Source organism: Leptonychotes weddellii, chromosome 1 (assembly GCF_054177405.1).
Source record: "Leptonychotes weddellii isolate Sample4059 chromosome 1, ASM5417740v2, whole genome shotgun sequence".
NCBI classification, from domain to species: domain Eukaryota; kingdom Metazoa; phylum Chordata; class Mammalia; order Carnivora; family Phocidae; genus Leptonychotes; species Leptonychotes weddellii.
In genome coordinates this window covers 70,354,123-70,378,124 of record NC_138369.1, presented here as the reverse complement: position 1 = coordinate 70,378,124, position 24,002 = coordinate 70,354,123, and the positions used below count along the sequence as shown (strand labels likewise).

General features: G+C 37.2%; 1 long non-coding RNA gene and 1 pseudogene across 1 annotated transcript in view; one reads left to right on the top strand and one right to left on the bottom strand.

The window, feature by feature from the left end:
* LOC115939774 (uncharacterized) overlaps positions 1-24,002 on the top strand; it is a 262,165-nt gene that overhangs the window by 69,633 nt on the left and 168,530 nt on the right. The gene's annotated exons all lie outside the window — the stretch shown is intronic.
* LOC145716901 (tubulin alpha-1B chain-like) lies at positions 10,367-11,472 on the bottom strand (annotated as a pseudogene).

Here is a 24,002-nt window from a genome sequence, read left to right as displayed (position 1 = left end):
ATTGGTATCAGGATTGTTTTTCATTTGGAGTTATTACCCAAAAAAGCCTTCTATGAATATTGTTGTGTACTTCTGTGTGAAGATATATATTTGCTTTTTTCGATAAATTTTTTACATGAGACTTCTAAATATATCATCAAAGGTGCAACCCCAGCAAGGTATGAGAATTTCATTGGCTCACCAATATGAGATATTGTTGGTTTTTTGAATTGAAGCCTCCCAAGTATGTATGTAATGTTTATTCAATTGTGGTTTTAATTTTTATTTCCCTAATGTCTCCAGATTTTGATCATTTCATATATTTATTGTATATCTTTTTTCATGAAGTATCCAAGTCTTTTACCTATTATCTGTTGAGTTGTTTTCTTATTACTGATTTGAAGGAATTTGTTATATATCCTGACACCATTCTTTTTTTAATTACCATATGCTTTTTTTAATTTATTTTTATTTATTTATTTTTATTTTATTATTTTTTTTTTTAAGATTTTATGTATTTGCGAGAGAGAGAATGAGAGACAGAGAACATGAGATGGGGGAGGGTCAAAGAGAGAAGCAGACTCCCTGCTGAGCAGGGAGCCCAATGCGGGACTTGATCCCGGGACTCTAGGATCACGACCTGAGCCGAAGGCAGTCGCTTAACCACTGAGCCACCCAGGCACCCTGCTTTTTTTTTTTTTTTTTAAGATTTTATTTATCTGATCTAGAGAAAGAGGGAGGGCACAGGAACAGGGGGAGGGTTAGAGGGAGAAAGAGAAGCAGACTCCTCGCTGAGCATTGAGCCTGATGTGGGGCTCAATCCCAGGACCCTGAGCCACCCAGGCACCCCATTCCCATATGCTTTTATTTATTTATTTTTTAATTTTTCTTAAATTCCAGTTAATGCACAATGTAATATTGGTTTCAGATGTACAATATAGTGATTCAATACCTGGTGCTTATTATAAGTGCACTCCTTATTCCCATCACCTGTTTATCCTCCTTCCCTCTGGTAACCATCAGTTTGTTCTCTATTGTTAAGAGTCTGTTTTTTGGCTTTTGTTAATATGTTTTGCTAATTTTTGTGCTTCAATCTGTGGTTTACTTATTTATTGTAATAATAGTGTTTTCTGATAGTATAAATATTTCATCTTGATAAAGACCAGCAAACCCATTTTCATCTTTTATAGTTAGTTCATTTTATGCCCTGTCAGGTAATGTTTTTCTACCCCAAGTTTTCAGGAATAGTTTCCTGTGTTTTGTTCCTTATAATTTTGGTTTTTATACTTAGATCTATGACCCACCTCAAATTAATTTTTTGAAGATTTTATTTATTTATTTGACAGAGAGAGCGACACAGCAAGAGAGGGAACAGAAGCAGGGGAAGTGGGAGAGGGAGAAGCAGGCTTCCTGTGGAGAAGGGAGCCCAATGCGGGGTTCAATTCCAGGACCCTGGGATCATGACCTGAGCCAAAGGCAGACGCTTAATGGCTGAGCTACCCAGGCATCCCTCAAATTAATTTTTGTACATGAAATGAGATAGAGATCAAGGTTCTTTTTTTTACATATTAAATATTCAGTTGATATAGCAATATTTGAAAAAAGGGGGAAGACTTACCTTTCTCCATTGAATAAACTTCACACCTTGGCTGAAAACCATTTGACTTTATATGTACAGGTCTGTTTCTGAACTCCTATTTTTGTTCCTTGTTGTATTAGTTTATCTTTATACCAATAGTACATGGTTTTCATTACTGCAGTCTTAAAATCAGGTAGTGTATGTCCTCCAACTTACTCTTTTTCAAAGATTCTTGAAGCTATTCTAGGGCCTTTGCATTTCCATATAAAATTAGAATCAGCTCTTTAAAAAGCTGTTGGAATTTTAATAAGGTTTGTGTTAAATCTATTAAACCATTTAGAGAGAATATTGAGTAAATATTGTTTATGTCTACTCTGTATAAATGTGTCTAATTATGTAATTAAAATAAGGACATAGAAAAAAATGAAATAGTTAAAACTGTATTTTTGTTTTTTTAAATAAGAAAAAATACATATCTTATTGTCCCTTTTTGTCCTAGTGAGAATTTTTTTGTGTGTGTGTGTAATGTCCTACCTATTGGAATAGAAAATAGAAATTTATCTCTTTTGTCAAAGACATTACAATTCTTGGTACTAATGTTCTTTGTTGGGAGAATCTGAGCCATATTGTTTATTTTTACAAATCCATAACTTACAAAAATAATTTTTAATAGTTCATTTGAAATCTTTAATAATAATTTTATTGATATTGGGAATTACTAATTTTCATATTTTTCTTCATTGTACACTGTATGAGCAAGGAAGATAAAAAAGAGTTTTGGGACCTTGATATTTATTCTTTTTCAGTGTAGGTTCAGATCAATAGAATCACACACTTTTTTTTTCATTAAGAAATGACTGATTTTTAGTTTTTCTTAGCCTGAACTCTCACACTCTTTACAAGGCATTGTTCTTTCCTGTCCCTGGACCATTGCACTCTTTTATCCCTTGACATCATCCTGCATCTTCCCATGGTAAATGCCTCACTGTTCAAAGCGCAGCTCAAATCTGATCTTTTCAGGGATTCTCCCTGACAAGCATGTCTAAAATACCTCCATAGTTGTCTGTACCAACACCCTTTGATTTTTATTACTTAGTTTTTCACTCTATGAAATCACTTACTTATTCATTACATGTTTATTCTCTCTTTGCCTCCACTAGAATGTAAGCTCTCAGAGGCAGAAGCCACATTATCCTCAGCATGCCTAGCACATCATAGCAAGGCAATAAATATCTGCTAGATGAATTAATGGATTTTGAATTGATAATACTATTTTAACTTACCACTAACATTATTTGAATCCATTCAATCTACCTTGTCAAAGTTGAACTTTGAAAAAAGTTCATGTTTATAGGTTCTTTCTATTTTTATTTCTGGTACTATTGACAATGCAGAACATTTTTACACATTGTATTAATAGTTATATTTTCTCTTGTGTGATAAAGTGGGAGGGGATCTGACCTTAAAGTCAAAACAATGATTTCAAGTTTTGACTTTATCATTTACTAATTGATCAGCTTGCACAGCCACTTAATATTCCTGAGCCTCAGTTTCCTCCCATGTAGATTTTAGATAATAATACTTGCTCTGCTCATTCCATAAAATTTTTGTGAAGGTGAAATTAGATAATATATTTATGAAAGCACTTTGTAAACAGAATATGTAAGATCTTATTACTAAATTTAATGTGCTAGTGCATTACCTAATGGACCGAAAGAGTTAATTGTTCTGCAAAAATCATCTAATTTATTTTCAGGGTTGGGGAGAATTTTATGCAAGGTGGTACTAATAGATAATAATAACTCATTTGTTCCTCTATCACACCTTTCTTTAGAGGACTCAGAGAACTTTATTCTATCTCATTAATCCTTAACAATGCCTCTGAATCATTAGACAGCCTGACGATAAGCACTGTTCTTCTGATTTTTACAGCTGGAGCAAATGAGGCACTGAGAGGTTATGTGACTTTTTCAAAGTCACACAGAAATCAAGGAAGGTGCTGTGGAAAGGGGCTTGAGACTCCTAGCAGCATCCTGCCTGTAACTGACTGAAGCAGACAATGCGTAGCGTGCATTGTTTCTAAGGTCTAGCAGAAGAAACAGAGAATGACAGGTGTACTGTCCTCAATGAGCTTCATTCTTAGAGTGAGGAAAGGAACATAAATCAGCTGAGTCAGAATCAAAATGTCATGAATTAGTTTTTTGAAAGTGCTGTGAAGTTACATGTGGGTCGATCTCATTAGTTAGAATAGACTTCAAAGAAAAGGTGACATTTGCAACAGATCATAAAATGTTGATGTTTTTAAAGTAATAAAAATGGAAAGAAAACATACTAAGCAAATAAAACAGAATAAACAAAATGAGAAATATGGGACATATCTGAGGAAAAATAACATCACTTTGAATAATGTGATCTATACAAGTAACGTAATGGTTCTAGCTAGATACATGCTAAAATCACCTTAAAATGATATATATATATATAATATATAAAATATAAAATATATATACACATATATTATAAGGAATTACCATAATTATTGATTCAGTCATCATCATGGTTAAATCATATTTATTACCAGTAGTCATCAACATTGAAAAGAGTAGTAAATATATAAGTTTGCTGTGATACACTGAAGTAAAGTTTAAATACCTCCCCTTCTATCTTGTGTCTGAGCATATTTCTCAGCCCAGATCTTGGACTTGGGATTCAGCCATGGAATTTTCTTTGCCAAATGGAACATGATCAGATGTGACTCAAGCTGAGGGTTTAGATGTGCTTACACAGTTTGGCTTGCCTTATGCAATAAAACTGACATAAGAGATAAAGCCCCAAGGACAGTTTCTGTTCTAAAGAGCATGAGCAACACATAGAGGGATCTGGATCCAATGCTCAGCCTCAATCCAGAGCCAACCAAATCCCAAAGCTATCCCACCTGACTCACAGATCTGTAAGTGAGAAAAATAAATTCTTCTAAGTCATTGCACTTTAGAGTGATTTATTATGCAATCATAGTTGATTAACCTAGCTGGTAGTGTCTAGTGGGGGTAAATTGTATAAAATCTTGAAATCAAGGATGTGCTACTTTTCAATTTAGTGAACATAAATGGGTCTTTATAACAAGAGTCCTTACAAGTAGTTCACTGGCAGATAAACCTATGGATGGGCTCCAGATCTCAGAAATGGAATAAAATGTTGATTTAAATGTAGATACACACATTTTTCTGAGCCACTCCCTAAATGATAAGGATCATTACTCTGATGTGTTATGAACAAGAGAGTAGCACAGCCACAGTTTGACTTTAGTGAGAACTATTTGGCTGAGTATGTAGGATACAGATGTAGTGTTGGGAGTCCAGGCAGGAGAGTATTGCCAAGGTCTAAATGATAGGCATTGGTTAACTTGGGTGGAAGTAAGAAAAAAAAAATGACAGGAAGAAAATGCATGCAAGAAGCTTTGCTGGAGTTGACTTCATTAGATGTGACAGCTGATGAATTGATGAGGATAAGCAAAATTAAAAGTGACTTGAGCCTTAGAAGCAGTTGTTGGTTGTGAGACTAGTGATGTCATTCCCAGAAATGAAAAAGTCAGAGGGGGATGAGTAGGTGATTTGAATTGTGGAGAGTGGATGAGTTTCATATTTAGCATGTTTGAAGTAAAGACAGATTTGAGGAAGTAGCAAGACTCTACTTACCTGATTGTCAAATGCTTTTAAATGGAGAGTGTTCTTATGCCTAGATGGAAAGGATTGCTCACACAAATTCCAAACTCAAGAGTTTTAAGAAGCAAAATCAATGGATTCCTCCTTGAAGCCAAGAACATTAGGTAGAGTATTTGGTATTCATTGAAATTCTATTGCCAGGAATATCAGCAGTCTCTTTAAGAGAGAAAGCCTGGTTTGGCCATGACTGCTGCTTTTGGAGGGCATTCTAACTAAGGGGATGATAGAAAAGGTACAATGCTCATATACTGCATTGCAGAAAACCTTAAAATTAGCTTTATATTGAAATATGGAAATGCAGTGTTCTATACTGGTTAGTAGTCAGTTGATGATAAAGAATTTTATGGAGGTTTACTGGCCAATAGCTTGAGAAATTTTAACAAGTGATAATTCATGACCTATAGACTTGTTATAAGAGCATAGCATTTGAGAACATTGGCTTTAGAAACAGCCCACTCTGGTTTGGATTATGTTCTGCCAGTTTCAGCCTACTGATTCATTCACTTAGAAATATTTGTTGAATCCCTGCCATTTTGTATGTCTGAGAACAAAAACAAAGATCATTGCTCTTGGGAATCTACATCTTAATGGAGGGAGGTACTCAACAAATAATAAACATAAACAAATTATAAAGAATATTAAAAATTTATGAATGGTATGGAGAAAGAAGGAGAGGCATATAAGGAGGTTTGGAGTTTGGTGGGAGTGGGGGACAAATTGCATTATTAAATAGGGTAGTCAAATAGATCTCATTGAGATGGTAATATTTGAGCAAAAACTCCAAGGAGTTAAAAGACATAGGAAGATATAAACAGATAAAATATCTAGAGCACAGGTCCTAAGACAGAAGTGTACCCGATATGTTTGATGAACAGCAGAGAGGCTGGAGTAGAAAGAGCAATTCAAAGAACAGGAGGAAATGAAGTCAATGAGAAAAATGGGGGTGGGGTGCAATCAGATAGGGATTTTAGCTTTTACCAGGAGTAAAAAGGAGATTCATTAGAGAATTATTTTTCTTTCCTTTTCATTATAGAAATTTTCAAGCACATATAAAAATAGTACAGTTGAGCCCATCATCCAGTTAAAATAGTTATTGATATAAGACCATTCTTATTTCATCTGTATCTTCAATTCCTGATTATTTTAAAGCCGATTCAAGACATCATATCATTTGACTTATAACTATTTAGTAATGTCTTTAAAAGAAAAGCCCTCATTGTCTTAAACATAATCATAAAGCCATTATTATACCTAAAAATAAAGATCTTGGGTTACCAAATATCCAATAAGCATTCATATTTCCCCCAATTATTTTAGAAACTCATTTTTTAATTGTTATTATTTGTGTGAATTAGAGATTATAAAGTGTTTTGAGCAAAGAGGTAACAGAAACACTCTGGTTGATGTAGTAAGAATAGCGTGCGGGGTGTCAAAAGAAGAAGGCAGAGTGGTCAGAACTGTTGTAGTCATTTGGAAGAGAAGTAATGGTGGCTCAACTTAGAATGGTAGCTGCAGAGGTGGTGATAAATTTTTGATTGCTGAATATATTTTAAAATTAGAGCCAGTAGGTTTTCCAAAGGTATTGGATATATAGAGAGGGAGAAATCAAGGGTAAGTACAAGGTTTTTGGCTTAAGCTTGTTAATAGTGTTAACAGGTTTGCGGGGAGACACAGAGTTAAATTTTGGCACATTGGTTTGAGATAGCAGTTGGACAGATTAAGACTGTACCTAAAAATCAGAGTCACCAGCTATGAGACTGGATGAAATCACCAATATATTTAGTGTAAATTGAAGAGAGAAGATAACCAAGGACACAGCCCTGGGGCATTCCAAGGTTTTGAGTAAGAGATAAAACTTTGTGGCAAAGGATACTGAGGAGCAACCAGTGAAGCAAGTGTTCTGGGAATTAAGTGGAGGAATTGCCTTACTGAGCAGGCAACCATCAACAGTGTCAAAAGCTGTTGTTATGCCAACCAAAATGAGAACTGTGATAAAGGATAAGATGAATTACTCTCTCAGGTTATTTTGTTTATTTAAAAAATATTTATTGCCTATCTACTATATTTCAGTCCCTGATTAGACACTGCAGGTAAAAATGAGAATAGGATGTAATTTCTACCTTTAGGAATCTTATATGTTATAAAACATAACTTATCCACTTTATACTCCAGGATATGAAAAAAAATATTCCCTTCTAGAATTATTTGGTTAATTACTCTTCTTATTTAGAAGAAATATCAATACATTTGTGGTAAATAATAAAACCCACAGGTCAGGTTTAATTGACAAAAGATTATCTATAAGTTGTAGGCTTAAGAAGAGGAGAAAACCATGAGTATCTCTAGAAAGGACTTTGGAAGGAGAGTGATGAGGCCTAAAATGAAAATAAGTGGGTAGAGGATGAGATCATGGGCTGGAGAAAGGCCAGAAGGAGAAAGGCTGGGTGGCTCTGGTTGAAGAAAGACTTAGGACAAACACAAACATCTAAGAGAGAATTGTAAATGGGTCACTTTAAAACTGTGGAACTGGACTGACAGAAGATGAAAAGTGGGATAGTTTGCAAAGGCACAGGACCAATTTCTCTAAAATTCATAAAAATGAATAAGGTGTAGAATTGTCCTAGGCCCTAGAGTGGGAGTTCAGTTCAATTGAACAAAGACGTTAAGAGCCAGAAAGGGCTGAACTGACATCTGGGCTAAATACGTAGAGAGCTTGGCATGGAGTAAGTGTTTAGTAAATGGCAGCATTTACTGCAGCAGGATATACACCCCCTCAAAAAAGTCTGTCTACCAAAGTGTTGGTAGCAGCTGTCTCGATCATTAGGAATACGCTTGCTTGCTTTTTATATCCTTTGTGATTCTATTTTTTTAATTTTTCTGAAATAAGTCCATATTCATTTGTAATAAGAAAAACAATATTGAAAACTTTTTTGTAACATAAATAAAAGTTAATCATACAGTTTTTATCTAGTCATTATGGAGCTAATCTGAAAGTGGGAATAAATCCACTCCTGAAATATGGCTGATGAAATCACCTCAAATGAAATTTTCTAACATGAATGAGACTCTAAAGGCCTCTGGGAGTGATGATAGGACCACCACTGATGGTGTCACTGAATCAGGTATCCTGATGTTTCACTTAATTCTAAGAAAATTTGTGCATTTGTAAATATAATCACAACTTCCTCCCTCAGTGTATTCCAACAACCTTAATTTTGATTTTTTTTTTTTTTAAATCACATCTACATGCAGAGTAGGGTGGTTAGGGTAAGGGTATATGGAAGAATGACATTTCAAAACTGCTCTCAAGAAACTGCTAAAATGTATTATGTATAAAGGCAATACTGAAGAGATTATTCAGTTTAAAAAATTGCATTGAGCTATGTTGGGTGCTGGGAATCTAAAAGTGAATAAGACACAGGGCTATCTCCTACCAGGGGAAAAAGACATTTGAACAAATAAGTGACAATGTGACAAATGAAGCAATAGAAACACAGAAAAGCTACCTGGAAGTGCAAGGGTAAGAGTGATTAATTTTATCCAGAAGTTTGGGAAAACATTTCTGAAGTGGGAAATCTAGTTGCTGAGGACCAGAAAGAAAATAGTCTGGCATCCAAAATGGAAACATTCATTCTGAATGAGTAATTGTATTTGACACTTTTTGAGAAGTGTTAGAGCAAGCAGGGTGTCAGCATGTGAGACAAATAAGTTTAACAGAGGGCAAACTCAAAGACCTTTGTGTATTATAAGAAGGGCCCTGATGTGTATACATTGGGCAGTATGGAGGGAAATGGTTACGGAGGCCATCTGGGGCCAGCATGCTGTATGAGCTAAAGAACATAAGTTTTGTATAACAAGGTGATTATCACCCATCAAAAACGTCTAAACAAAGCAATATGATATAGCTGTATACTACACAGTGGAGATGAAGAATGAGTGCAGAATTTGAGCAACTTCCGAGAGATGACAGTGTTCCACATAAAGAAAAGCGAAGATATAGGGAAATATGATTTTGTGTTATGTGACTGGGACAATCTGGGGAGCACTGGGGGATTCTGGATAGAAGATGTTCCAGAGAGCAAAAATGGAAGATTGAGAAAATCTTCAGAGTTTGAACATAGAAACTATGTAAGGAAGTAACAAAAAACCTGCAGTGACAGATTTAGTGGGATTTAAGAATTTAAAAAGACTCTTGTAACATCAATTCTTAACATTCTTAGGTTCTTTATAAAGCAGAGAGGCCAAAAAGAGTATCGGAGGGAAAAAAACAAACAAAAGTTTGTTAGTTTTCATTGGCTTTAAATGGATGACTGCCATACAAGTTTCCTCAAAAGTTCAGCTCCAAAGATGTATTTTGGGTACATATTATATGTCAGACACTATAAACTGGTGCTGGGGATGTAAATATGTGTAAGGTACTGTACTTATTCTTATGAAACTTACATTCTATTTTGGTTATCAGATCTATAAACAGTTACACTGATAAAATATTCTTAGTGATAAGATATATATAGAAGAACAAAATACACCCAGAACACTGTGGAATTGATTAATCCGATTAATGCAATATAGTAATCAGGTTGTAGCCATAGACTTCATCATTTTTGTGTAATTAGTTTAACTGTGATCCATGATGAAAATATACTCCTATCATCCAAACTAATATTCTTTTTTTTTTTTTTTTGGTTTAAGACAGGGAGTACTTTATTCAAACCCAACAGAGAAATGGACAGTGTGGGTCTGTAACAAAGTGTTGTATTTTAAAACCTAGGTCAGTAATTGTGTATGAGAGTATACACTGCTACATACAGATTAACTGATCAGAGCACAACTTTCCAACGTTCAAAACAGAATAAGCTGCCCTGTAAAAGCAGCACCCTTGTGACATTTTTTTTTTAAAGATTCCATTTATTTATTTGAGAGAGAGAGAATGAGAGAGAGAGCACATGAGAGGGGGGAGGGTCAGAGGGAGAAGCAGACTCCCCGCCGAGCAGGGAGCCCGATGCGGGACTCGATCCCGGGACTCCAGGATCATGACCCGAGCCGAAGGCAGTCGCCCAACCGACTGAGCCACCCAGGCGCCCCCTTGTGACATTTTTAACTGTAGTATTCCTTTACTACTTCTTCATCATCTCCTTCAACAGAATCCACATCAACTGCCTTCTAATCCTTCTCTAGGGCAGCCATGTCCTCCTGGGCCTCAGATGACTCTCCTTCCTCCATGCCCTCATCCGTACCAGTGAACAAAGGCACTCTTGGTCTACTTCGGGTCAGACTTGTGGTCCAGGCAAGCCCAGGCCTCAGCTATGGCTGTGGTGCTGCTCAGCATGCACACGGCTCGCTATACTTTGGCCAGGTTTCCAAAAGGTACCACAGTGGGAAGCTGTAATTAATGCCAACATTGAAGCCAATGGGACTCCAGTCCACAAACTGGATGGTATGTTTGGTCTTGATGGTGGCAATGGCTACATTGACATCTTTGGGAACCACGTCGCCACGGTACAACAGGCGGTAAGCCATGTATTTACCAAGGCGAGGGTCACATTCCACCATCTGGTTGGCTGGCTCAAAGCACGCATTGGTGATCTGTGCTACAGAAAGCTGTTCATGGTAGGCTTTCTCAGCAGAGACGACAGAAGCATATGTGGCCAGAGGGAAGTGGATATGGGGACAGGGCACCAGGTTGGTCTGGAATTCTGTTGGATCAACATTCAGTCCTCCATAAAACTTAGGGAAGCAATGATGGAGGATACAATCTGGCTAATAAGGCAGCTAAGGTTAGTGTAGGTTGGGCATTTAGTACCAAGGTTAATACAACAGGTGTCATAGATGGCCTCATTGTCTGCCATGAAGGCACAATCTGAGTGTTCAGGGTGGCTTGGATAGGGAGGATGGAGTTACAGGGGCTCAGCTACAGCTGTGGAAACCTGAGGGGCAGGGTAAATGAACTCCAGCTTGTACTTCTTGCTATAATCAAAGAAAGTTTCCAGGCCATAAACCCTGCTCTGAGCACATGCTTGCCAGCACCCATCTCACTGAAGAAGGTGTTGAAGGAGTCATCTCCTCCCCCAATGGTCTTGTCACTTGGCATCTGACCATCTGGCTAGATGCCATGTTTCAGGCAGTAGAGCTCCCAGCAGGCATTACCAGTCTGGACACCAGCCTGGCCAACATGGATGGAGATGCATTCATGCCTGTTGCTGCTTTGCAGCTGCTGAACAGATGGCAGAGAGGGAAAGGAGATGTTGTTGCTTCTTACAACCCAACTCTCAAATGGTTAATGTAAGAGAAACTCCAAACTAATATTCTTACTTTACCTGTGGAGAAGATAAAATATGTGATAGGAGTGTGGCTAAAATCACATATACCTGTCTCAATTACTAGAAAAGCAATTTAAAGCAATTTCCATGTGGCTGGGGTATAATGGATAATATTAGTGCATTGATAGCCATCATTTATGGAGCACAGCTCTGTACTTTCACTTTCTCATTTAATTCTTACATAGCCCTTATATGAAGTAAAGTGTATAATTTCACAATTGCTACATGATGGAGGCTGGGTTTGAACCCAGGCAGTTTGTCTCTGGAATATATTTTCTTAACCTATATACTATCTTGCCTCTCAAAAGTCTTTTTTTTTTTTTTTTGGTTGTTTGTTTTTTTTAAAGTCTTAAAAGACAATATATTATAAAAGATTATTTAGGATGAAGAAATGTAGGTGAAGAATAAAAAAATAACAGAATTTTTTATGTGGCTTTTTGAATGGGATAATCATTGTCTTATGTGGTAGTGTATCTTATGTGGTTATTTCAAATTGCTAATGTGGTTCTTCCAGCTTGCGTAGAAAAGCGTATTTGTGGAGTAAATATTCACGAACCATTTTGCTGGGGGATCCTAGCACTGGGTAGATTCCTTTTCCAATTTTAAGACTGTTCTGGGGACATCTCTCTGAGGAACAGAAGGGGGCACTAGGAGGCCACATTCACTTTCAGTATAGTCATTGTCTAGGTCACAGTTCTCAAACTTGTCTCAAACTAGGTCATCAGAAGCAGCTGAAGGGCCTATTCAAAATACATTTTTCTGGGCTCCACCCCGAAGTTTCTGACTGAGTAGGTCTGAATCAAGAGTTTCCATTTGCATTTCCTACCAGTGTCTGGTTGATGCTGATGATGCTGGTTCAGGAACCATACTTTATTTTATTTTATTTTTTAAATATTTTATTTATTTATTAGAGAGAGAGAGGGAGAGATAGTGAGAGAAAGCACAAGCGGGGAGAGGGAGAAGCAGGCTCCCTGCTGAGTAAGGAGCCCGGTGCGGGGCTTGATCCCAAGACCCTAGGATCATGACCTGACCTGAAGGCAGATGCTTAATGGACTGAGCCATCCAGGCACTCCAGGGACCATACTTTAAAAATCAAAGGACTCTGCTGTTCTCATGCCTTTTCTATGCTTACAAAAGGTTGTGAATTGACATATCAGTCTCCCCTCACAGGCTGGTCCTGGCAGCAGTTTGATCCACTGAACTTAGCAACACAATGGACCATTTTAGCCCTCACTTCACAACTAAGGCACCGGCAGGTAGACTGATCATCCAGCAAGGGCAGCATCCCAGAGACATGTATTTACCTGCCCTCCACCCAGTGAATAAAGAAACACAGGTCCAAAAGATTCTTCTCTCCCATACCCCACAAAAGGAGCCCAGTAATACCAGGAAGCCAAGGAAGGTACTCTTTGTCCCCATAGATGACACCAGCAGGAATTGATCAGGAGCTCTAACAGAAGAATGAAACAGACCAAAAAGCATTGCAAGTGCTCTGAAAACTAAACTATCAGTGAAACTAAACCCCACAAAAGTAGACCAGAATTCACCTACTAAACCTAAACCTAAAGGCAAATATCAGCTGAAGAAAGATTTAAGATTGGGTCTTCTAATAATCACAATATCCAGCATAAAATAGAAAATCATATGCTATACCTAAGACCAGGAAAACCATAAAAAAAAACACTAAGAAAAACATGAATGAGGGCGCCTGGGTGGCTCAGATGGTTAAGCATCTGCCTTCGGCTCAGGTCATGATTCCAGGGTCCTGGGATCGAGTCCCGCATTGGGCTCCCTGCTCCGTGGGAAGCCTGCTTCTCCCTCTGCCTCTCTCTCTCTCTCTCTATCTCTCATGAATAAATAATTAAAATCTTAAAAAAAAAAAAAACATGAATGAGAAAAGCAATCAATAGATGCTAATATTGAATTGAATCAAATGTTGGCCTTATCTAATAAGACCTAAAGCAGCTGTCATAAAAACACAGGACACAAAAGCAACACATAACATCAATATATGTATGAATATATACTGATAATGAACATGTGAAAACCAAAATTTAAAAATCCCACTAAGAATTTCTCCACAAAGAATGAAATACTTAGGTATAAATCTAACAAAGCATATACAGGATTTATATAATGAAAGTTATAAAATGCTGATGAAAGCAATCAAAAAGAACCTTAAATCTTTGAGAGACATACCAAATTTTTTTAAATTTAAATTTTAGTTAACATACAGTGCAATATTAGTTTCAGGAGTATAACTCAGTGATTCATCACTTATATACAACACCCACTGCTCATCACAAGTGCCCTCTTGAATATCCATCACCCATCTAGCCCATCCCCCCCATCAACCCTCAGTTCTATATTGTTAAGAATCACTTATGGTTTGTTTCCCTTTCCCCTTTTTTTCCTCCCTTCCCATATGTTCATCTGTTTTCTTTCCTGAATTCCACATATGAGTGAGATTGTATGGTATTTGTCTTTCTCTAACTGACTGACTTCACTTAGCATAATACACTTTAGCTCTATCCATGTCATTGCAAATGGCAAGATTTCATTCTTTTTGACAGCTGAGTAATATTCCATTGCGTGCGTGTGTGTGTGTGTGTGTGTGTGTGTGTGTGTGTGTGTGTATGCGCCACATCTTTATCCATTCATCAGTGGACATTTGGGCTCTCTCTATAGTTTGGCTATTGTTGATAATGCTGCTATAAACATCAGGGTGCATGTACCCTTTTGAATCTGTATTTTTATATCCTTTGTGTAAATACCTAGCAATTGCTGGATCGTAGGGTAGTTCTATTTTTAACTTTTTGAGGAACTTCCAAACTGTTTTCCAGAGTGGTTTCACCAGTTTGCATTCTCACCAACAGTGCAAGAGGGTTTCCCTTTGTCTGCATTCTTGCCAACACCTGTTGTTTCTCATGTTAATTTTAGCCATTCTGACAGGTGTGAGGTGATATCTCATCATGGTTTTGATTTGTATTTCCCTGACGATGAGTACTGTTGAGCATCTTTTCATGTGTCTGTTAGCCATCTGGATGTCTTCTTTGGACATTCTTTGAAGATGTTCAGATGTCTTCTTTGAAGACATCATGTCTTCTGCCCATTTCTTAACTGGATTACTTGTTTATTTGGTGTTGAGTTTGGTTACGTTCTTTATAGGTTTTTGGATACTAACCCTTTATCAGATATGTTGTTTGCAAATATCTTCTCCCAACCGGTAGGTTGCCTTTTAGTTTGGTTGATTGTTTCCTTAGTTGTGCTGAAGCTTTTTGTCTTGATGAAGTCCTAATAGTTCATTTTTGCTTTTGTTTCCCTTGCCTCCTGCGACATGTGTAGTAAGAAGTTGCTGCCAGCAAGGTCAAAGAGGTTGCTGCCTGTGTTCTCCTTTAGGATTTTGATGGCTTCCTCTCTCACATTTAGGTCTTTCATCCATTTTGAATTTATTTTTGTGTATGGTGTAAGAAAGTGGTCCAGTTTCATTCTTTTGCATGTTTGCTGTCCAGTTTCCCCAAAACAATTTGTTGAAGAGACTCTCTTTCCATTGGATATTCTTTCCTGCTTTGTTGAGGATTAGTTGACCATATAGATGCGGGCCCATTTCTGGGTTCTCTATTCTGTTCCATTGATCTCTGCATCTGTTTTTGTGCCAGTACCATACTGTCTTGATGACTACAGCTTTGTAATATAGCTTGAAATTTGGAATTGTGCTGCTTCTAGGTTTGTTTTTCTTTTTCAAGATTTCTTTGGCTATTAGGGGTCTTTTGTGGTTCCATACACATTTTAGGATTGTTTGTTCTAGCTCTGTGAGAAATTCTGGTGGTATTTTGATAGGGATTGCATTAAATGTATAGATTGCTTTGGGTAGTATAGACATTTTAACAATGTTTTTTCTTCCAATCCATGAACATGTTTTTCCATTTCTTTGTGTCCTCTTCAATTTCTTTCATAAGTTTTCAGAGTGCAGACCTTTACCTCTTTAGTTAGGTTTATTCCTAGGTATCTTATCATTTTTGATGCAACTGCAAATGGGATCAATTCCTTGATTTCTTTTTCTGCTGCATTCTTTTTGGTGTATAAAATGCAACAGATTTCTGTGCATTGATTTTGTATCCTCCAACTTTGCTGAATCTATGTATGGTCCTAGCAGTTTTTTGATAAAGTCTTTTGGGTTCTCTACATAGAATATCATGTCATCTGCAAATAGTGAAAATTTGACTTCTTCTTTACTGATTTGGATGCCTTTTATTTCTTTTTGTTGTCTGATTGCTGAGGCTAAGACTTCCAGTAGGTAAGAGTGGACATCCTTGTTTTTTTCCTGACTGTATGGGAAAGTCTCTCAGTTTTTCCCTCTTGAGGATGATACCAGATGTGGGTCTTTTGTGTATGGCCTTCATGATGTTGAGGTATGTTCTATCTATCCCTACTTTGTTGAGGGTTTTTATCAAGAATGGATTCTGTATTTTGTCAAATGATTTTTCTACATCTATTGAGAGGATCATCTGGTTCTTAACCTTCTTTTTAATTAATGTGATGTATCATGTTGATTTGTGAATATTGAACCAACACCCCCACAGCCCAGGATTAAGTCCCACTTGATGGTGGTGAATAATTATTTTAATGTACTGTTGAATTTGATTTGCTAGTATTTTATTGACAATTTTTGCAATCATGTTCATCAGGGATATTGGCCTGTAATTCTCCTTTCCTTGTGGGATCTTTGTCTGGTTTTAGAATCAAGGTAATGCTGGCTTCATAGAATGAGTTTGGAATTTTTCCTTCCATTTCTATTTTTTGGAACAGTTTGAGAAGAATAGGTATTAACTCTTCTTTAAATGTTTGGTAGAAATTTCCCGGAAGTCTTCTGGGCCTGGACATTAGTTTGTTGGGAGATTTTTGATTACTGGTTCAATTTCTTTGCTGGTTATGGGTCTGTTCAAATTTTCTATTTCTTCCTGTTTCAGTTTTGGTAGTTTAAGAGTTTTTAGGAATTTGTCCATTTCTTCCAGATTGCCCAGTTTGTTGACATATAATTTCCCTAGTATTCTCTTATAATTGTTTTTATTTCTGTGGTGTTGGTTATGATTGCTCTATCATTCATGATTTTATTTTTTGGGGTCCTTTCTCTCTCTCTCTCTCTCTCTCTCTCTTTTTGGTAAGTCTGGCTAAGGGTTTATCAATTTTATTAATTCTTTGGAGAACCAGCTCTTAGTTTTGTTGATCTGTTCTGTTGTTTGTTTGTTTCTATATTTATTTCTGCTCTGATCTTTATTATTTCCCTTCTTTTGCTGGCTTTAGGCTTTATTTGCTCTTCATTTTCTAGCTCCTTTAGGCATAAGGTTAGGTTGTGTATTTGAGACTTCTTTCTTCTTGAGGTAGCCCTGTATTGCAGTATACTTCCCTCTTAGGACTGCCTTTGCTGCATCCCAAAGGTTTTGGACTGTTATGTTTTCATTTTCATTTGCTTCCATGTACTTTTAATTTCTTCTTTAATTTCCTGGTTAACCCATTCATTCTTTAGTAGGATGTTCTTTAGCCTCCATGTATTTGTGGTCTTTCCAAATTTTTTCATGTGGTTGACTTCCAGTTTCATAGCACTGTGGTCTGAAAATATGCATGATATGATCTCAATCTTTTTGTACTAATTGAGGGCTGATTTGTGACTCAGTGTGTGATCTATTCTGTAGAATGTTCTATGTGCACTTAAAAAGAATGTGTATTCTACTGCTTTAGGATGAAATGTTCTGAATGTATCTGTTAAGTCCATCTGGTCCAGTGTGTTATTCATATCCATTGTTTCTTTTTGATTTTCTGCCTAGATGGTCTGTCCTTTGCTATAAGTGGGGTGTTAAAGTCCCCTACCATCATTGTAGTATTATCTATGAGTTTCTTTATGTTCATTATTAATTGATTTATATATTTGGGTGCTCCCAAGTTGGGCACATAAATATTTGCAATTGTTAGATCTTCTTATTGGGTAGACCCCTTAATTATGATATAATGCCCTTCTTCATCTCTTGTTATAGCCTTTGCTTTATAAATCTAGCTTGTCTGATATAAGTATGGCTACTCTGGCTTTTTTTTTTTTTTTGATATCCATTAGCATGATAGGAGGTTCTCCATCCCCTTACTTTCCATCTGCAGGTGTCTTTAGGTCTAAAATAAGTCTCTTGTAGGGCGCAAATAGATGGATCTTGGTTTTTTATCCATTTTGATACCCTGTGTCTTTTGAATGACATTTAGTCCATTTACATTCAGAGTGATTATTGAAAGATATGAATTTAGTGTCGTTGTGTTACCTGTAGAGTTGGTGTTTCTGGTGATGTTCTCTTGTCCTTTCTAGTCTTTGTTGCTTTTGGTCTTTTATTTTCCCCACTCAATATTTCTTGCAGGGCTGGTTTAGTGGTCATGATCTCCTTTAGTTTTTATTTGTCTGGGAAACTCTTTATCTCTCCTTCTATTTTGAATGACAGCCTTGGTGGATAAAGTACTCTTGGGTGCATATTTTTCCCATTCAGTACATTGAATATATCCTGCCATGCTCTTCTGGCCTGCCAAGTTTCTGTGGACAGATCTATTGCAAACCTGTTCTGTCTTCCCTTGTATGTTAAGGACTTTTTTTTTCCCTTGCTACTTTCAGGATTCTTTCCTTGTCTGTGTATTTTGTGAATTTGGCTGTGCTATGCCTTGGTGATGGTCGACTTTTGTTTAATTTAATGGTATTTCTCTGTGCTTCTTGGACTTTGATGTCTGTGTCCTTCCCAAGATTAGGAAAGTTTTCAGCTATAATTTGCTCAAATAAACCCTCTGCCACTTTTCCTCTCTCTTCATCTTCTGAGACTCCTATGATACAAATGTTACTCTGTTTTAATAAGTTGCTGAGTTCCCTAAGTCTACCTTCATGACCCATTACCTTTGTTTCCCTCTTCTTTTCAGCTTCATTATTTTTGAAAATTTTATCTTCTGAAAAATTACTGATTTGTACCTCTGATTCATCCATCCTCATTTTTATGGCATTCATTTGGGTTTGTATCTCAGCTATAGCATTTTTAACTTTGGCCTGACTAGGTTTTAATTCTTTTATCTCTGTGGTAAGGGATTTTTTAGTGTCTTCTATGCTTTTTTCAAGCCTAGCTAGTATCCTTATAATTACTATTTTAAGTTTTAGTTCAGGCATATTACTTATATGTGTTGATTAAATCTCTTTCATTTCTTCCTGTTCTTTCTTTTGAAGAGGTGAATTCCTCTGTCTTGTCATTTTGGAGGTAAAAAAAAAAGGGGGCAAAAAAAAAATAAAAATTTAGAAATTTTTTAAAAAATAAAATAAGTAAAGGAAGCCAGATTCTAGGTGTGTTTTGGTCTGCTCGTTATGAGAAACTTAATAGAAAAAAGGTAGAAAGCAAGAAAAGAAAAAGAAAAAAATTGAAAATTAAAAAAAAAATTAAAAATAAAAAAGCATGTTCTTTCTGTATCCAAAAAAGAAACAAAAACAAAGATAACAAAAAAACAAAAACAGACCCAAAGGAAGCTAGGTCCTGTTTCCCCAGAGCTGAAGCTGTGCAGTGCTCTATGCTCAGTGGACTTGGTGTGGGCAAGGGGTTTGTGTTGGTCTTCTGGGGAGGGGCCCGTTTCTCTGATTCATAGGTGGATTTGCCCTAGTGGAGATGCACCTGCAGGGCATGGGGGTGGGGCTTAGTATAGCGGCTCCATTCTCCACTTGGTGGCACTGTTTAGCTCACTGAGGTGGATGAAGCTGGTGGGTGCAGGGAGAAAATGGCTTCACCCTGTCCTCTCATCTCCAGAGCAGGAAACATGTGCTACAGATGTGCAAACAATGACCCCTCCTGTGTCTCTGGTTTCCATTGAATACAGCTTTCACACTGTGCCCAAGCTGTCTACCTGCCAAATGGCACAGCACTCTTGTGTTTTATCTCGGGGGGCTGTGTTTCAAAACCCCACACTTCAGAGACCCCCACAGCAAGGTCATGCGCTTGTGGCAAGTGCAGACTTGTCCCTGACAACAGTTGTGCAACTGTGCAGCAGTTTGAAGTTTATGGTAAATCACAACACACAGCCAGTACCACAGATTGTTGCCCTCAGCCAGAGTTTCTGTTCCTATTCTGGTGAGCGGCGAGTGGGGCAACTCAACTGTGTCCACAGGGTCCTTTGCTCATGGAGAGGCCCTCTGTATCACCATGCACTACCAAACACACTCCAAGCAGGGGAACCACTTCTCCCTGTTCAACTCTGGGGTCCGCTTCCTCACTGGAGTACTGCTTAGCTATCTGCAAACCTGGTCATGTTGCAGACCTCCAAAACTTCAGAATCTGTGTTCCACAGTTTATAAAAAACTGGCGGTATTGTACCTGTCTACTTTTTCCCCATCAGTGGTTTTGGGGAGCAGTTTTCTTGTGCAGCCCCCTGTGCATGTTTTCACTCTTTCTTCTCCCCCCCACCCCCGCACATTCTCTCTCTCTCCTCCCTCTCACTCGCTACTCCCTCCATGATCAGGGCTCCTTCACCTGGGCAGTTCCCATGGCTATTTTCTCCAATTAATCAACTCTCCACAGCTCCTACCTTCCACCTTTTGTTTTCCTGGTTTGTAGACATGCAGCTTTGTTCTCTTAAGACTTCGATCAATTTCTTTGGTTTTCAAAGTGATTTGATACTTATCTAGCTGTGTTTGAAGCAAGAGGCAACCTTAGGGTCACCCTACTCCTCTATCAGCTTACCTCTTCCAAGACATCATATTTTGGATTGGAAGACTCACTATAGTAAAGATATCATTTCTCCCTAAATTTATCTGTAGGTTTGATAAAATTTCTATCAAAGTTTCAGAAGGCTTTTTTTTTTTTGTAGACATAGATAAATTTTTCTAAAACTTATATGGGAAGGTAAAGTCCATTAAATAGCCAAAACAACTTTGAAAAAGTAGAAGGAATAATCACTTCTCCTAATATTAAAGCTTATAATATAACTGCACTAATCACAGCAGTGTTATACTGGAGGAGAGATAGACATAGATCAGTGAAACAGAATAGAAAATATAGGAGGGGCGCCTGGGTGGCTCAGTCGTTAAGCGTCTGCCTTCGGCTCAGGTCAGGATCCCGGGGTCCTGGGATCGAGCCCCGCATCGGGCTCCCTGCTCCGCGGGAAGCCTGCTTCTCCCGCTCCCCCTGCTTGTGTTCCCTCTCTCGCTGTGTCCCTCTCTGCCAAAAAAAAAAAAAAAAAAAAAAAGATTAAAAAAAAAGAAAATATAGGAATAGATCTAAACAAATATGCCCACTTAATTTTTGAGAGAGGAGCATAAGTCAATAAATAGTATTGGAGCAACTGGGCATTCTTTGGCAAGAAAAATGAATCTCCACCTAGACCTTATCTCTTATATAAAAATTAACTCAAAATGGATCATGAAATTAAATATAAAACTTAAGTACCTTAAGAACATATGAGAAGGGGCACCTGGGAGGCTCAGTCGGTAAAGTGTCTGCCTTCAGCTCAGGTCATGATCCCAGGGTCCTGGGATTGAGCCCCGCATCGGACTTCCTGCTTAGTGGGGAGCCTGCGTCTCCCTCTGCCCCTCTCCCCTGCTTGTGCTTTCTGTCTCTCTCACTCTCTCTGTCAAATAAATAAAATCTTAAAAAAATATGAGAAAATTTGGGGGACCCAGGGCTTGGCAGAGTTCTTTGATCTGACACCCAAAACACTACCTAAAAAAGGAAGAATTGCTAAATTGGACCTCATCTAAATTTTAAAAATTTACTCTTTGAAAAACTCTGTTGAAATGATTCTAAAAACCCACGGACTGAGAGGAAATATTTGCAAATTATGTATCTGACACAGATCTTCTATCTAAAATACGTAAAGAACTCTCAGATCTCAATATTAGGAAAAATAATTGATCCAGTTAGAAAATGGGCAAAAAATCAAGCACAGACATTTCACTGATATACAGAAGGCAAATGAACATATGAAAAGATGTTGAACATCATTAGCCAATGGAGAAATGAAAATTAAAACCACAGGGAGCTATTATTGCACATCCAATCAGAATAGCTAAAATAAAAAACAGTGACAACAAATATAGGCAAGAATGTGGAGAAACTGTATCACTCATACATTGCTGGTTTGAATGCAAAATGGTATAGCCACTCTGGAAAATGGACAGTTCCTTTTGAAACTAAAAATAAATTTACCATATGCAATGGCATATTTGGAGATTTTTTCCTAGAGAAATGAAGACATTTTCATATAAGAATTTTTCTGAATGTTCTTAGCAGCTTTATTCATGATAACCCCAAACTGGAAACTATCCAGATAGCCTTCATAGGGTGAATGGTTAAACATACTGTGGTACATTCATACCATGGAATACTACTCAGCAATAATAATAATAAAAAAAAAATGAACCATTTATACACTCAAAAATCTGGATGGATCTCAAGGAAATTATGCTGAGTGAAAAGAATATCAAAATGGTACACATAGGGGCGCCTGGGTGGCTCAGTTGGTAAAGCGTCTGCCTTCGGCTCAGGTCATGATCCCAGAGTCCTGGGATTGAGCCCCACATTGGGCTCCCTGTTCAGTGGGGAGCCTGCTTCTCCCTCTTCCTCTGCCTGCCTCTCCCCCTGCTTGTGCTAGTGCGTGCTCTCTCTCTCTCTCTCTCAAATAAATAAAATCTTTAAAAAAATGGTACATATAACTGCATAATTACACGAACATAACATTTGTGAAGTAACAATCACAAATATGAAGAACAAATTAGTGGATGGGGAAGGGGAATGTGTGCCTTTAAAGAATAATCTTGTGTTGGCATAATTGGGTGTCTTGATTGTGGTGGTGATTATACAGAACTACACATGTGACAAAATTGTGTACAAAAATACAAATGGGTGCATGTATAATTGGTGACATCTGAACCTGCTGTTTGAATTGTGTCAATGTCAGTTTCTTGGTTTTGATGTTGTACTGTGGTTCTGTGAAATGTTGGCCTTGGGGGAGAAGCTAAGGGAAGGTTTTCCCTGTATATTTTTCTGCAAATTCCTGTGCATCTGTAATTGCTTCAAACTACATGTTTTTTTAATGGTTGTGAGTAGAACTAATGCATGATCATGAGTTTAATTCTGTCATCTTTGAACACAGCCATTGTATTCACAGCTCTGGGTCCTTAAGTCCTTTTATACCAAAAATAAAAGTTTTAGCTCAGGCTGAGGATATGGTCAGATACTTAAGGAAATTCTTTGCAGAATACCAATGTAATTGGTAACTCTTATGCCGTTCCATTTATCATCAAGTCTAATTAACTGGAAAAGGGAAGGGAATGGGGATTGCTATAGAAAGGAGGAAAAAGAAGTCAAGTAATTCAGAAGTCAAGTAAAAATTAGTACTAGGATGAATTTTTTTGAAATAAAGGACAAAAATCTTTCAATTTGGGGCACTACTTCCTTTTTATCTTTGTGAAACCAAAATTTATATGTTCATGTGGCAGTTTTATTTTTAAATAAATTTTAATTGCATTTATTTGTTGCTTATACCAAAATCTTGGGATTCTGTATAACTATATAATAAAAGCCAAGGCCCTTAGTACAGAAAGTGAAAAATCTAAGAAAAACTTAAGAATCCAGGTGAAATAGGTTTTAAAGACACAGGAGGTAGTAATAGTCCTATATTAAACTCCTATAAGCTTTTCTCTATTTCTTATTCCAATATCTGCCTCTTGAATTTTAATATCCATTATTTCCTCCCTTCCCAATGGGGAAGGACTTAGACCAGAGGTCAAAAGGCTGGAACACCCAACTCCAGCTCTGTCGTATGTTAGGTATGTGATCATTGATTCATTAGCCTGTTTCTTCATCGATTTCATTTTGAGAGAAAGATGGCACAAGAAGCATTTTGCAATGCTTTAAAAAAAATCAGGGCACTATTAGTAATAGCTTCTCAGCTTCTAAGAAAGTGGCCACTTGGAAAGTACAAAGAAGAAAGAAGAACTGAAATGTTCAGATTTAGCCAATAACACTGTAGAGATCTCTGGGAGCCCAAAGATAAATCTGTCTGTGGAATAAAATTCTATTTGTTTCCCATGTAAGGAATATGTGGCAAAAAAAAAAAGTATCTCATAGCCTGTAATATCACCTTTTCATGAAAGTTTTGTGAGTACTGGTAAGATAAAATATATGTAGAGAACCACTGAAAAGATGTAAATACAATAAAATGGATAATATAGTCTTAAAAACATGGTTAAGAAACAAGATGATCAAGAATAGGAGAATATGAAATAAATGCATTATGTTTTGAAACTATATATAAATTGATCCTTATGTATAGATTTTCTGTAAGTTGGACATCAGTAACCTTTAGTATTGTAGCTCATTGCTTTTCTTGATTTTGAATTTTGTG